This window comes from Oncorhynchus keta, chromosome 1 (genome assembly GCF_023373465.1).
Source record: "Oncorhynchus keta strain PuntledgeMale-10-30-2019 chromosome 1, Oket_V2, whole genome shotgun sequence".
Lineage (NCBI taxonomy): Eukaryota > Metazoa > Chordata > Actinopteri > Salmoniformes > Salmonidae > Oncorhynchus > Oncorhynchus keta.
The window spans coordinates 137501-152890 of NC_068421.1; the positions used below are offsets into that span (position 1 = coordinate 137501).

At 40.3% G+C, this 15390-nt stretch overlaps 1 protein-coding gene across 2 annotated transcripts in view; it reads right to left on the reverse strand.

The window, feature by feature from the left end:
- The window catches only part of cdon (cell adhesion associated, oncogene regulated), a 146122-nt gene extending 132434 nt beyond the window's left edge, over positions 1-13688 (reverse strand). Inside the window, exon 1 of one of the 2 annotated variants that reach the window (XM_052526126.1) lies at positions 13313-13688. The gene's annotated coding sequence lies outside the window, so the exon portion shown is untranslated. The remainder of the gene's footprint in view (positions 1-13312) is intronic. The other variant, XM_052526078.1, reaches the window with a different exon arrangement.
- Between the last annotated feature and the right edge of the window lie 1702 nt (positions 13689-15390).

Genomic DNA, 15390 nt, shown 5'->3' on the forward strand with positions numbered 1-15390 from the left:
CACGACAATAATCTAGGACTAAATGAAATATAGTTACTGTGAAACTCTATTTTAGACATAAAGACAACCAATATAAAGTGTAGAAGTCACTATTTTCTATCCCGTGGACGGGCCAGGTTATATTGATGTACGACACAGAAAGGAAACAGGGAAAATAGAGTAAAATGGTTAATTTCACTGTAAAAGATGTTTTACTTCAAACAAAAACCATTGATTTCAAAGTTTACCAAACCATACAAATCAACTCTATACTTCATTATAACAGTTTACACTGAATATTTGACAACATTATTTTACAAAACCACATTTATGCATTTTACTGTCCAGATGCTAAAATTTGGTAACAGAATTTCGGTAAATTCTGTTTTAACAAATTATAATTATAAAAAATTATTAATGTTAAAATGAATATCTGCTACAAATGAAAATGCAATGATGTCTTCAGAGAGAATGAGGTGTGTCATATTACTCCATTATGTGGATTAACACCCGGTAAACGGAATTTCATCCCGGGTCCCTGATCGGTACGACACAGCAGCGTTATTTTAAAAACAAAACATTATTCAGCCTAGTCTTCGTCAGTTTGACTAAAAACATTATTTAGCCTAGTCTTCGTCAGTTTGACTAAAAACATTATTCAGCCTAGTCTTCGTCAGTTTGACTAAAAACATTATTTAGCCTAGTCTTCGTCAGTTTGACTAAAAACATTATTTAGCCTAGTCTTAGTCAGTTTGACTAAAATATCATTGAGTCTTAGTCAGTTTGACTAAAATATCATTGAGTCTTAGTCATATTTTCATCATTTGATTAATGATTTAGTCTAGATACCATTCACAGTTGAGCTCACTCAGTTTAACCCAAAGCTGATTGGCAATTATTTAATCTTTTTTTTTTTTTCAAGGGAGCCCAAATGCAGGCTGGCCTCCCTTGAATTCAACGGGCGACAACAACGTCACGTCTTTCTGACCAGAGAACATCAAATACTGTAGAGACGCTACACCTACTGAGACAGAGAGGGGCGTTGTCTCGTTCGCTGTTTCTCCGCTGAGATACATTCAACCTCTTGCGAATGGAAGAAGATTTATGTTTCAAAACGTTTGGACCTCAAAGTAATGCACAGTAGTACTCAGTACGGTACAGTAGTACTAAAATATCAGTGAGTACTCAGTACGGTACAGTAGTACTAACGGCACAGTAGTACTAGTCTACAGTCAGTACTCAGTACGGCACATTGAGTACTCAGTACGGTACAGTATACTCAGTACGGATACAGTAGTACTCAGTACGGTACAGTAGTACTCAGTACTGTACAAAGTACTCAGTACGGTACAGTAGTACTCAGTACGGTACAGTAGTACTCAGTACAGCACAGTAGTACTCAGTACGGTACAGTAGTACTCAGTACGGTACAGTAGTACTCAGTACTGTACAGTAGTACTCAGTACTGTACAGTAGTACTCAGTACGGTACAGTAGTACTCAGTACAGTACAGTAGTACTCAGTACGGTACAGTAGTACTCAGTACGGTACAGTAGTACTCAGTACAGCACAGTAGTACTCAGTACAGTACAGTAGTACTCAGTACAGTACAGTAGTACTCAGTACTGTACAGTAGTACTCAGTACGGTACAGTAGTACTCAGTATGGTACAGTAGTACTCAGTACAGTACAGTAGTACTCAGTACGGTACAGTAGTACTCAGTACAGTACAGTAGTACTCAGTACGGTACAGTAGTACTCAGTACGGTACAGTAGTACTCAGTACAGTACAGTAGTACTCAGTACGGTACAGTAGTACTCAGTATGGTACAGTAGTACTCAGTACGGTACAGTAGTACTCAGTACAGTACAGTAGTACTCAGTACGGTACAGTAGTACTAAGTACAGCACAGTAGTACTCAGTACAGTACAGTAGTACTCAGTACAGCACAGTAGTACTCAGTACAGTACAGTAGTACTCAGTACAGCACAGTAGTACTCAGTACAGTACAGTAGTACTCAGTACAGTACAGTAGTACTCAGTACAGCACAGTAGTACTCAGTACAGCACAGTAGTACTCAGTACGGTACAGTAGTACTCAGTACAGCACAGTAGTACTCAGTACAGTACAGTAGTACTCAGTACAGTACAGTAGTACTCAGTACAGCACAGTAGTACTCAGTACAGCACAGTAGTACTCAGTACAGTACAGTAGTACTCAGTACAGCACAGTAGTACTCAGTACAGTACAGTAGTACTCAGTACAGTACAGTAGTACTCAGTACAGCACAGTAGTACTCAGTACAGCACAGTAGTACTCAGTACAGCACAGTAGTACTCAGTACAGTACAGTAGTACTCAGTACAGCACAGTAGTACTCAGTACAGTACAGTAGTACTCAGTACAGTACAGTAGTACTCAGTACAGCACAGTAGTACTCGGTACAGCACAGTAGTACTCAGTACAGCACAGTAGTACTCAGTACAGTACAGTAGTACTAAGTACAGCACAGTAGTACTCAGTACGGTACAGTAGTACTCAGTACAGCACAGTAGTACTCAGTACAGTACAGTAGTACTCAGTACAGTACAGTAGTACTCAGTACAGCACAGTAGTACTCGGTACAGCACAGTAGTACTCAGTACAGCACAGTAGTACTCAGTACAGTACAGTAGTACTAAGTACAGTACAGTAGTACTCAGTACAGCACAGTAGTACTAAGTACAGTACAGTACAGTACAGTACAGTACAGTACAGAATAGCTTAGTTTCCGTAGCCTACTTCGAGAACACAAACTCTTGCATCTTCCACAGCAAAGAAAGCAAGCTAGAGAGGGAGAGAGAGAGGTGGGAAGGGCATAGATAGGCATGTCAGCTCCCAGGCAGACAGTCAGAACTGTGCATCGGTAATCAACAGATGTGGGATATAGCAACGCTGTATTTAGCAAGTTCACAAAACCCTTGGCTGACTGTTGATGTCCTGAGGCAGCGCTCAACAAACCCTGTTCCTGGAGAGCAACCTTCCTGTAGGTTGCTCCTGGACTGTACTCTACTGGACTGTACTCTACTGTGCTGTTCTGCAGTGTTATGCAGAAATTCCATTACCTAATTGGTAACGTAATTTCGAGTTGGAATCACTTAATAATTCATAGACAAAACAAAATCAGTAAAAAATACTCTTATTAACTCATTAAAAGGTCTTCCTTGTTACTTCTGTGAACTGTCATTATCCTCCCTCCTCGCGAGGGACAGGCATTACAGTCATTATCCTCCCTCCTCGCGAGGGACAGACACTACTGTCATTATCCTCCCTCCTCACGAGGGACAGACATTACTGTCATTATCCTCCCTCCTCGCGAGGGACAGACATTACTGTCATTATCCTCCCTCCTCGCGAGGGACAGACATGACTGTCATTATCCTCCCTCCTCACGAGGGACAGACATGACTGTCATTATCCTCCCTCCTCGCGAGGGACAGGCATTACTGTCATTATCCTCCCTCCTCGAGAGGGACAGACATTACTGTCATTATCCTCCCTCCTCACGAGGGACAGACATTACTGTCATTATCCTCCCTCCTCGCGAGGGACAGACATTACTGTCATTATCCTCCCTCCTCGCGAGGGACAGACATGACTGACATTATCCTCCCTCCTCGTGAGGGACAGACATTACTGTCATTATCCTCCCTCCTCGCGAGGGACAGACATTACTGTCATTATCCTCCCTCCTCGCGAGGGACAGACACTACTGTCATTATCCTCCCTCCTCGTGAGGGACAGACATTACTGTCATTATCCTCCCTCCTCGCGAGGGACAGACATGACTGTCATTATCCTCCCTCCTCGCGAGGGACAGACATGTTTGTCATTATCCTCCCTCCTCGCGAGGGACAGACATGACTGTCATTATCCTCCCTCCTCGTGAGGGACAGACATTACTGTCATTATCCTCCCTCCTCATGAGCGACAGACATTACCGTCATTATCCTCCCTCCTCACGAGGGACAGACATTACTGTCATTATCCTCCCTCCTCGAGAGGGACAGACATTATTGTCATTATCCTCCCTCCTCGCGAGGGACAGACATTACTGTCATTATCCTCCCTCCTCACGAGGGACAGACATTACTGTCATTATCCTCCCTCCTCGCGAGGGACAGACATTACTGTCATTATCCTCCCTCCTCGCGAGGGACAGGCATTACTGTCATTATCCTCCCTCCTCACGAGGGACAGACATTACTGTCATTATCCTCCCTCCTCGCGAGGGACAGACATTACTGTCATTATCCTCCCTCCTCGCGAGGGACAGACATGACTGTCATTATCCTCCCTCCTCGAGAGGGACAGGCATTACTGTCATTATCCTCCCTCCTCGCGAGGGACAGACATTACACAATATCTTAAAGATATGTGGGGTCTTGGTAACAGAATTACAAGACAATGTTTCTTATTAAAGTTACAGATGGCAGAATAAAACACCTAAAACAAGTCCATTGAAGTGTTGAGATTAGTTGGCAGGTCCTTCTGTAGCTCAGTTGGTAGAGCATGGCGCTTGTAACGCCAGGTAGTGGGTTCGATCCCCGGGACCACCCATACGTAGAATTTATGCACACATGACTGTAAGTTGATAAAAGCGTCAGCTAAATGGCATATATTATTAGTTGGCAGGTTTCGTTACTTCAACATTTCTGTGTTTTGATATATTTGTTTGACCAGAAATCAAAGATTTTTCCTAATTTTTAGAATGAAAATGGTTGAAAATGTAAATATGCCTTATTATTATTATTATTATTATTATTAATTGTTTAATGTTTATAAATACCTTTCATTTGATTCCCAATTTGACATAGTCCTATGAACATGGGTCCTTTTACACATGATAACAATAAAATAAAAGAAAAACCTTAAAGCTGCAATGTGTCACTGTTTGGGTGACAAAATCCGCGTAGAAATGTGAGTTATAGATCTGTCATTCTCATTGAAAGCCAGTCTAAGAAGTGGTAGATCTGTTCTATATGGTTCTTTTTCTTTCGGTTCTGCACACCAGCTTCAAACAGCTGAAAATACAATATTTTGGGGGTTATTGGAAAATATATTTCACAGTGGTTTAAATGATACAATGATTCTCTACACTATACGAGTTTGTTTTGTCACGAAAACTGAAATTAGACAAACTATTATAATTTAAAAACAACCAGGAAATGGTGGAGTGATTTCTGCATAATGCATATTTAACTGAGCCTACAAAATATCACAGCTCTGTATTCATTTCTATTGTGTTGTTTGTCAGCAGATGACGGAGTAGTGCCTGTGTGTCTCCAGCCCCAAAGCAACATGCAGACGCTAGACAGAGGATCTGAAGAGAGGGACATTCCTGCCTGGCTGGCTGCTCCGGCTATGCCTTGCGTCTAGATAACTGTCCTCTCTTCTCCAATAGCTGCTTCTGCAGCTAATATATACTGATGTAGGATCTTAATTTGCAGGATCATTTTCCTGTAATGCAGGACATGTAAAACTTTGAGTATATTTAAAAGACTTCTAAAATTTGTAATTTTCACTTTTGAAATTTCATACTTGATTTTTACTAAATAAAATGTATCAACCCTTATAAAAATGTCCATTAATTATAATCCACATAATAGTTCACATTTCCTGTTGCTGTAGGGATTATTTTTCTGCTGTAGCAAACTGGCTCAAATGAAGATGCTACATCTGTAGTGTGTAATACTTATTATTAATTGTTTAAGGTTTTGCACCTGCAAATATTCATCACAATTAGATACATATGTCTAGCTAGGTTTCCTTTCAATTGGCAACAGATTTTCATGTGAATATTTAAAAAATCTGCTTTAAAAACCATATGTGTATTTTCCCACCAGATGTGTCCTCCTGGATTTATCGGGCAGTGTATCAAGAAGTAGTGCGGCTTGGCAGGGTCGTGTTTTGGAGGACGCACGGTTCTCGACCTTCTCCTCTCCCCAGCCCTTAATGGAGTTTCAGCAATGGGACAAGACTGTAACTACCAATTACCAACACGAAAAAACCAGGTAAATATTTTTTTTTATTTTTATAAAAAATAAAGATCCCACCATGTCTAGCATATTTTGTTTTGTTGATATTTGGAAAGTTTAATAAGTTTCATTGGTGTATTATTTTTCTCACCACTGATAGTCTGTTCAGCCCACTTCTATCTCACCAATGATAGTCTGTTCAGCCCACTTCTATCTCACCAATGATAGATAGTCTGTTCAGCCCACTTCTATCTCACCAATGATAGTCTGTTCAGCCCACTTCTATCTCACCAATGATAGATAGTCTGTTCAGTCCACTTCTATCTCACCAATGATAGATAGTCTGTTCAGTCCACTTCTATCTCACCAATGATAGTCTGTTCAGCCCACTTCTATCTCACCAATGATAGTCTGTTCAGCCCACTTCTATCTCACCAATGATAGTCTGTTCAGTCCACTTCTATCTCACCAATGATAGATAGTCTGTTCAGTCCACTTCTATCTCACCAATGATAGTCTGTTCAGCCCACTTCTATCTCACCAATGATAGATAGTCTGTTCAGTCCACTTCTATCTCACCAATGATAGATAGTCTGTTCAGTCCACTTCTATCTCACCAATGATAGTCTGTTCAGTCCACTTCTATCTCACCAATGATAGATAGTCTGTTCAGTCCACTTCTATCTCACCAATGATAGTCTGTTCAGTCCACTTCTATCTCACCAATGATAGATAGTCTGTTCAGTCCACTTCTATCTCACCAATGATAGTCTGTTCAGCCCACTTCTATCTCACCAATGATAGATAGTCTGTTCAGTCCACTTCTATCTCACCAATGATAGTCTGTTCAGTCCACTTCTATCTCACCAATGATAGATAGTCTGTTCAGTCCACTTCTATCTCACCAATGATAGTCTGTTCAGCCCACTTCTATCTCACCAATGATAGATAGTCTGTTCAGCCCACTTCTATCTCACCAATGATAGTCTGTTCAGTCCACTTCTATCTCACCAATGATAGATAGTCTGTTCAGTCCACTTCTATCTCACCAATGATAGTCTGTTCAGTCCACTTCTATCTCACCAATGATAGATAGTCTGTTCAGCCCACTTCTATCTCACCAATGATAGTCTGTTCAGTCCACTTCTATCTCACCAATGATAGATAGTCTGTTCAGTCCACTTCTATCTCACCAATGATAGTCTGTTCAGCCCACTTCTATCTCACCAATGATAGATAGTCTGTTCAGTCCACTTCTATCTCACCAATGATAGATAGTCTGTTCAGCCCACTTCTATCTCACCAATGATAGTCTGTTCAGCCCACTTCTATCTCACCAATGATAGTCTGTTCAGTCCACTTCTATCTCACCAATGATAGATAGTCTGTTCAGTCCACTTCTATCTCACCAATGATAGATAGTCTGTTCAGTCCACTTCTATCTCACCAATGATAGATAGTCTGTTCAGTCCACTTCTATCTCACCAATGATAGATAGTCTGTTCAGTCCACTTCTATCTCACCAATGATAGTCTGTTCAGTCCACTTCTATCTCACCAATGATAGATAGTCTGTTCAGCCCACTTCTATCTCACCAATGATAGATAGTCTGTTCAGTCCACTTCTATCTCACCAATGATAGATAGTCTGTTCAGTCCACTTCTATCTCACCAATGATAGTCTGTTCAGCCCACTTCTATCTCACCAATGATAGTCTGTTCAGCCCCCACTTCTATCTCACCAATGATAGTCTGTTCAGTCCACTTCTATCTCACCAATGATAGATAGTCTGTTCAGTCCACTTCTATCTCACCAATGATAGATAGTCTGTTCAGTCCACTTCTATCTCACCAATGATAGATAGTCTGTTCAGCCCACTTCTATCTCACCAATGATAGATAGTCTGTTCAGTCCACTTCTATCTCACCAATGATAGATAGTCTGTTCAGTCCACTTCTATCTCACCAATGATAGATAGTCTGTTCAGCCCACTTCTATCTCACCAATGATAGTCTGTTCAGTCCACTTCTATCTCACCAATGATAGATAGTCTGTTCAGCCCACTTCTATCTCACCAATGATAGATAGTCTGTTCAGTCCACTTCTATCTCACCAATGATAGTCTGTTCAGCCCACTTCTATCTCACCAATGATGATAGTCTGTTCAGTCCACTTCTATCTCACCAATGATAGATAGTCTGTTCAGTCCACTTCTATCTCACCAATGATAGATAGTCTGTTCAGTCCACTTCTATCTCACCAATGATAGATAGTCTGTTCAGTCCACTTCTATCTCACCAATGATAGTCTGTTCAGCCCACTTCTATCTCACCAATGATAGTCTGTTCAGCCCACTTCTATCTCACCAATGATAGATAGTCTGTTCAGCCCACTTCTATCTCACCAATGATAGTCTGTTCAGCCCACTTCTATCTCACCAATGATAGTCTGTTCAGCCCACTTCTATCTCACCAATGATAGTCTGTTCAGCCCACTTCTATCTCACCAATGATAGATAGTCTGTTCAGCCCACTTCTATCTCACCAATGATAGATAGTCTGTTCAGCCCACTTCTATCTCACCAATGATAGTCTGTTCAGCCCACTTCTATCTCACCAATGATAGTCTGTTCAGCCCACTTCTATCTCACCAATGATAGTCTGTTCAGCCCACTTCTATCTCACCAATGATAGTCTGTTCAGCCCACTTCTATCTCACCAATGATAGTCTGTTCAGCCCACTTCTATCTCACCAATGATAGATAGTCTGTTCAGCCCACTTCTATCTCACCAATGATAGATAGTCTGTTCAGCCCACTTCTATCTCACCAATGATAGTCTGTTCAGCCCACTTCTATCTCACCAATGATAGTCTGTTCAGCCCACTTCTATCTCACCAATGATAGATAGTCTGTTCAGTCCACTTCTATCTCACCAATGATAGTCTGTTCAGTCCACTTCTATCTCACCAATGATAGATAGTCTGTTCAGTCCACTTCTATCTCACCAATGATAGTCTGTTCAGTCCACTTCTATCTCACCAATGATAGTCTGTTCAGCCCACTTCTATCTCACCAATGATAGTCTGTTCAGCCCACTTCTATCTCACCAATGATAGATAGTCTGTTCAGTCCACTTCTATCTCACCAATGATAGTCTGTTCAGTCCACTTCTATCTCACCAATGATAGATAGTCTGTTCAGTCCACTTCTATCTCACCAATGATAGATAGTCTGTTCAGTCCACTTCTATCTCACCAATGATAGATAGTCTGTTCAGCCCACTTCTATCTCACCAATGATAGTCTGTTCAGTCCACTTCTATCTCACCAATGATAGATAGTCTGTTCAGTCCACTTCTATCTCACCAATGATAGATAGTCTGTTCAGCCCACTTCTATCTCACCAATGATAGTCTGTTCAGCCCACTTCTATCTCACCAATGATAGTCTGTCTGTCTGTCTGTCTGTCTGTCTGTCTGTCTGTCTGTCTGTGTCTGTCTGTCTGTCTGTCTGTCTGTCTGTCTGTCTGTCTGGTCTGGTCTGGTCTGTCTGTCTGTCTGTCTGTCTGTCTGTCTGTCTGTCTGTCTGTCTGTCTGTCTGTCTGTCTGTCTGTGTCTGTCTGATGACTCTGCTGCTCTCAGCATTTTCTATCTCTGCCGTTTCTTCTACAAGCTACAGACGACAACAGACAACAGATATCGTGATCAGAATGATCCCGGTTTTAGACCATGTCCCTCTCTAATCAACGCACTACCATGCAGGGGCGCAACATCCACTGTCAACCCCACATGCTGAAATTGCATTTTTGTCCCCCACAGTTTTATCACTGGAATGAGATAGAAAACAGGGCGACAGTGTGCTTTAGGACCATGCAGACGCTCCAGAGTGGTCTGGAGTGTTATTCTGATTCAGGATAAAAACAAATACAAAAGAATGACAAAACTATATATAGATACAGTTCAAGTCGGAAGTTTACATAAACTCAATCATTAAAACTCGTTTTTCAACAACTCAAATTTCTTGTTAACAAACTATAATTTTGGCAAGTCAGTTAAGGCAACATCTACTTTGTGCATGATACAAGTCATTTTTCCAACAATTGTTTACAGACAGATTATTTCACTTATAATTCACTGTATCACAATTCCAGTGGGTCAGAAGTTTACAAACACTAAGTTGACTGTGCCTTTAATCAGCTTGGAAAATTACAGAAAATGATGTCATGGCTTTAGAAGCTTCTGATAGGCTAATTGACATAATTTGAGTCAATTGGAGGTTTATCTGTGGATGTATTTCAAGGCCTACCTTCAAACTCAGTGCCACTTGACATCATGGGAAAATCAAAATAAACCAACCAAGACCTCAGAAAAACAACTGTAGACCTCCACAAGTCTGGTTCACCCTTGGGAGCAATTTCCAAATGCCTGAAGGTACCACGTTCATCTGTACAAATAATAGTACGCAAGTATAAACACCATGGGACCACGCAGCCATCCTACCGCTCAGGAAGGAGACGCGTTCTGTCTCCTAGAGAAAAGCTTACTTTGGTGCGAAAAGTGCAAATCAATCTCAGAACAACAGCAAAGGACCTTGCGAAGATGCTGGAGGAAACAAGTACAGTATCTATATCCACAGTAAAACGAGTCCTATATCAACATAACCTGAAAGGCCGCTCAGCAAGGAAGAAGCCACTGCTCCAAAACTGCCATCAAAAAGCAAGACTACAGTTTGCAACTGCACATGGGGACAAAGATTGTACTTTTTGGAGAAATGTCCTCTGGTCTGATGAAACAAAATGAGTTTTTGTTTAAAACTGTTTGGCCATAATGACCATCGTTATTATTGGAGGAAAAAGGGGGAGGCTTGCAAGCCGAAGAACACCATCCCAACCGTGAAGCACGGGGGTGGCAGCATCATGTTGTGGCGGTGCTTTGCTGCAGAAGGGACTGGTGCACTTCACAAAAAAGATGCCGTCATGAGGCAGGAAAGTTATGTGGATATATTGAAGCAACATCTCAAGACATCAGTCAGGAAGTTAAAGCTTGGTCGCAAATGAGTATTCCAAATGGACAATGACCCCAAGCACACTTCCAAAGTTGTGGCAAAATGGCTTAAGGACAACAAAGTCAAGGTATTGGAGTGGCCATCACAAAGCCCTGACCTCAACCCTATAGAAAGAAAGAAAAGCTGAAATAAATCATTCTCTGTACTCTTATTCTGACATTTCACATTCTTAAAATAAAGTGATGATCCTAACTGACCTAAAACAGGGACTTTTTACTTGGATTAAATGTCAGGAATTGTGAAAAACTGAGTTTAAATGTATTTGGCTAAGGTGTATGTAAACTCCCGACTTCAACTGTCGATATTTATATATATATAATGTCCCCCACCCCACTTCTAAAACCAAAGTTGCACCCCTGCTACCATGTACGAACAAAGACTATGTTATAATACTGTAAAAGTATTTATTTTGTTACTAACAGGTACTAGTACAATTATTCGTACTATGAGGACCACTCATTATTCTAAGTCTACTTACTTCTCCTACAATTACTACACTTTTTAATATTAATATAATATAATTAATAATATTACTGTAAATAATTCAAATCTACTTTGGTTGCATTAGTAAGAATATATAACAACATTGTATTTCTATTGAAAAGTTTAAGCATCATGAACCTAAATCTGACATAAAACTATTGATTTATCTTTAAACCACCAAAAATAAAGTAGTACTCTTACTATCGTAGTACTCTTACTAAAGTAGTACTCTTACTATCGTAGTACTCTTACTAAAGTAGTACTCTTACTATCGTAGTACTCTTACTAAAGTAGTACTCTTACTAAAGTAGTACTCTTACTAATGTAGTACTCTTACTATCGTAGTACTCTTACTAAAGTAGTACTCTTACTAATGTAGTACTCTTACTAATGTAGTACTCTTAGTATCATAGTACTCTTACTAAAGTAGTACTCTTACTAATGTAGTACTCTTACTATCGTAGTACTCTTACTATCGTAGTACTCTTACTAAAGTAGTACTCTTAACATCGTAGTACTCTTACTAAAACTCTGTGACAATCGGGAACTGTGCTTCTCAAATGAGCTTCCGGGCGCATTGTTTCTGTGGCTAGGCCTACAATGGTAACAGTTGTATACAGTACTCTAGCAAAATAAGTACATTAAAGTATGCATCTGGAACAAATTGATATGTAACATTTCTGAGGGATTTGTTGCCTCAATCCATTTTCACCTTTTATGATTGTGACAGCAGTGTCAACCAGGGGACATATTTGACATTTCAAAAAAAAAAAATATATATATATATATATATATATATATATATTCCTTTTATCTTTCAAAGTCAAAACGGCGCCTGGAGGCCATCTGTTTTCAACTGGCCTGCAGGGTTTATTTCCTTCACTTGAGAAGCTACAACTATTTACTCAGGAACTCATTTGAAGGCATATCTATTGGTGTAGTCATGTTCTTATAAGTTAAAATATATATATATATTTTAATGACTTTCAAAAGACCAACGCCTCCCACTAAATGTATAAAATACAAATTCTATACATTCTTGGAACAGTCCTTACAGTAGCCTACATTTTCTCAAAACTCTGAACAAAAATGTCGATTCTACAAAGTGAGTGTTCTTTCCAGTTAATTACTTTGAAACTTGGAAATTACAAAGCAGTTTGCCCTTTTCTTGTGATTTAGGTTCTAACTGTCAAAATAGTGTTTTCATTCACCTAAATGTGCGAAATTCATTAGCAATCAGGGAAACAATTTTACAATCAATTTCACTGCGTCCGAGTAAATGTGATTTAAATGATACTTCTAATATGTTTTATTATAAACGGGCATAAGATACAAGGCTACCAATGCCGTGAATGATAACCGAGTGTTGTGTATAGAAGGTATATCACTATAGCGTTCGCTCACATACGTTTCGCATCAGTTCAAGTGTAGCCAGCCTAACATTGTTTGTTACTTTGTAGCCCAGAATGTTTTCATATTTGAGAAAACGATTCATATTTTCTGTTCACGCAGGGGCGCCCCGCTCTCCCTTTACAGAGAAAGAGCAGGGAACCTCGTGCCACCGTGTTTAGTTTTTAACAAATTAGAATTTAACCATGTTCAAATGTTCCCACGTGTCTCATGAATACAGCATACTGTACTTTTATTCCACACACTAAACAAGACGAACAAGCCGAACAAAACGTTCGTCCCAAAGCAACCCTCTCCAGCCAAGAAACTCTAAAACCCGTAAGCATCGGATCCCCTCTCTCCCTTTCCCTGTTCTTACCTCTCTTGCAGGAGGGTAAAACCTGCAACCAGCCGGGTGAACTAGCAGAAAAGCTCATTCTTCTGATGGCAAATCCGTACTGGGCCCTCCATTAGACACGGGCTCAAAGTGCAGAACGAATGGGGAACAGGAAAAGAAACGGCAAAATAAGTTTTCTACCGTGGATGAGTGTTTCGGAGGTGCGACTGCCGACGTCTCAACTCAAGCAGAGGAGTGTAGTTTTAACTATCTGAAGTTACGACGAAATGCGTTCCGCAAAGGAACTCTGTCTCTCGGTGCCGTGTTCACTCCCCCCGTCTCTCTCTCTCTCTCTCTCTCTCTCTCTCTCTCTCTCTCTCTCTCTCTCTCTCTCTCTCTCTCTCTCTCTCTCTCTCTCTCTCTCTCTCTCTCTCTCTCTCTCTCTCTCTCTCTCTCTCTCTCTCTCTCTCTCTCTCTCTCTCTCTCTCACTCTCTCTCTCTCTCTCTCTCTCTCTCACTACCACTGTGTTTTTCAACACATCCTTCATGCCAGGATCGAATTGCTCAGCAAATCATTGCAGTGGAATGTTCCAGCCCAACAGCTCAATACTGAGAGAGAGAGAGGGAGAGACAGGGAGAGAGAGAGAGAGAGAGAGAGAGAGAGAGAGAGAGACAGAGAGAGAGAGAGAGAGAGAGAGAGAGAGAGGAGAGACAGAGAGAGAGAGAGAGAGAGAGAGAGAGAGAGAGAGAGAGAGAGAGAGAGGGGAAACATGAAGGGAGAAAGAGGAGGGGTACCTGTGCTTTAACAACCTTTACCATCAAACAACGAAATCTCTTCTTCCTCACAGCCTCCATAAAATCAACAGGTATACAATACTACTACCACTACTACGACCACTACTACTACTACTATTACTACTACTACTACTACTACTGTTTCTACTACTGCTAACACCACTACTACTACTACTACTACTACTACTACTACTACTACTAGTACTACTGCTGCTACTACTACTGTTTCTACTACTGCTGCTACTACTACTGTTTCTACTACTACTACTACTACTAGTAGTACTACTGTTTCTACTACTACTTTTGCTACTACCACTATTACTACCACTACTACTACTACTACCACTATTTCTACTACTACTAACACCACTAGTACTATTACTACTACTACTGTTTCTACTACTACAACTACCACTAGTAATACTACCACTAATACCACTAGTACTACCACTACTACAACTAGTACTACTGTTTATACTACTACTAATACCACTACTACTACTAGTACTACTGTTTCTACTACTACTAATACTACTACTACTACTAATAATAATAATAATACCACTAGTACTACTACTGTTTCTACTACTACTAATACCACTAGTACTACTACTACTACTACTACTACGACTACTGCCACTACTACTACTACTACTATTACTACTACCACTACTACTACCACTACTACTACTACTACTGTTACTACTACCACTACTACTACTACTACTACTACTACTACTAGTAGTACTACTCCTGCTACTACTACTGTTTCTACTACTGCTGCTACTACTGCTGTTTCTACTACTACTACTACTACTACTTCTACTGTTTCTACTATTACTAATACCACTAGTACTACTACTACTACTACGACTACTGCCACTACTACTACTACTACTATTACTACTACCACTACTACTACCACTACTACTACTACTACTGTTACTACTACCACTACTACTACTACTACTACTACTACTACTAGTAGTACTACTCCTGCTACTACTACTGTTTCTACTACTGCTGCTACTACTGCTGTTTCTACTACTACTACTACTACTACTTCTACTGTTTCTACTATTACTAATACCACTAGTACTACTACTACTACTACTACTACTACTACTAGTAGTACTACTGCTGCTACTACTACTGTTTCTACTACTGCTGCTACTACTACTGTTTCTACTACTACTACTACTACTACTACTGTTTCTACTACTACTAATACCACGAGTACTACTACTACTTGTACTACTGCTGCTACTACTACTGTTTCTACTACTGCTGCTACTACTACTGTTTCTACTACTACTACTACTATT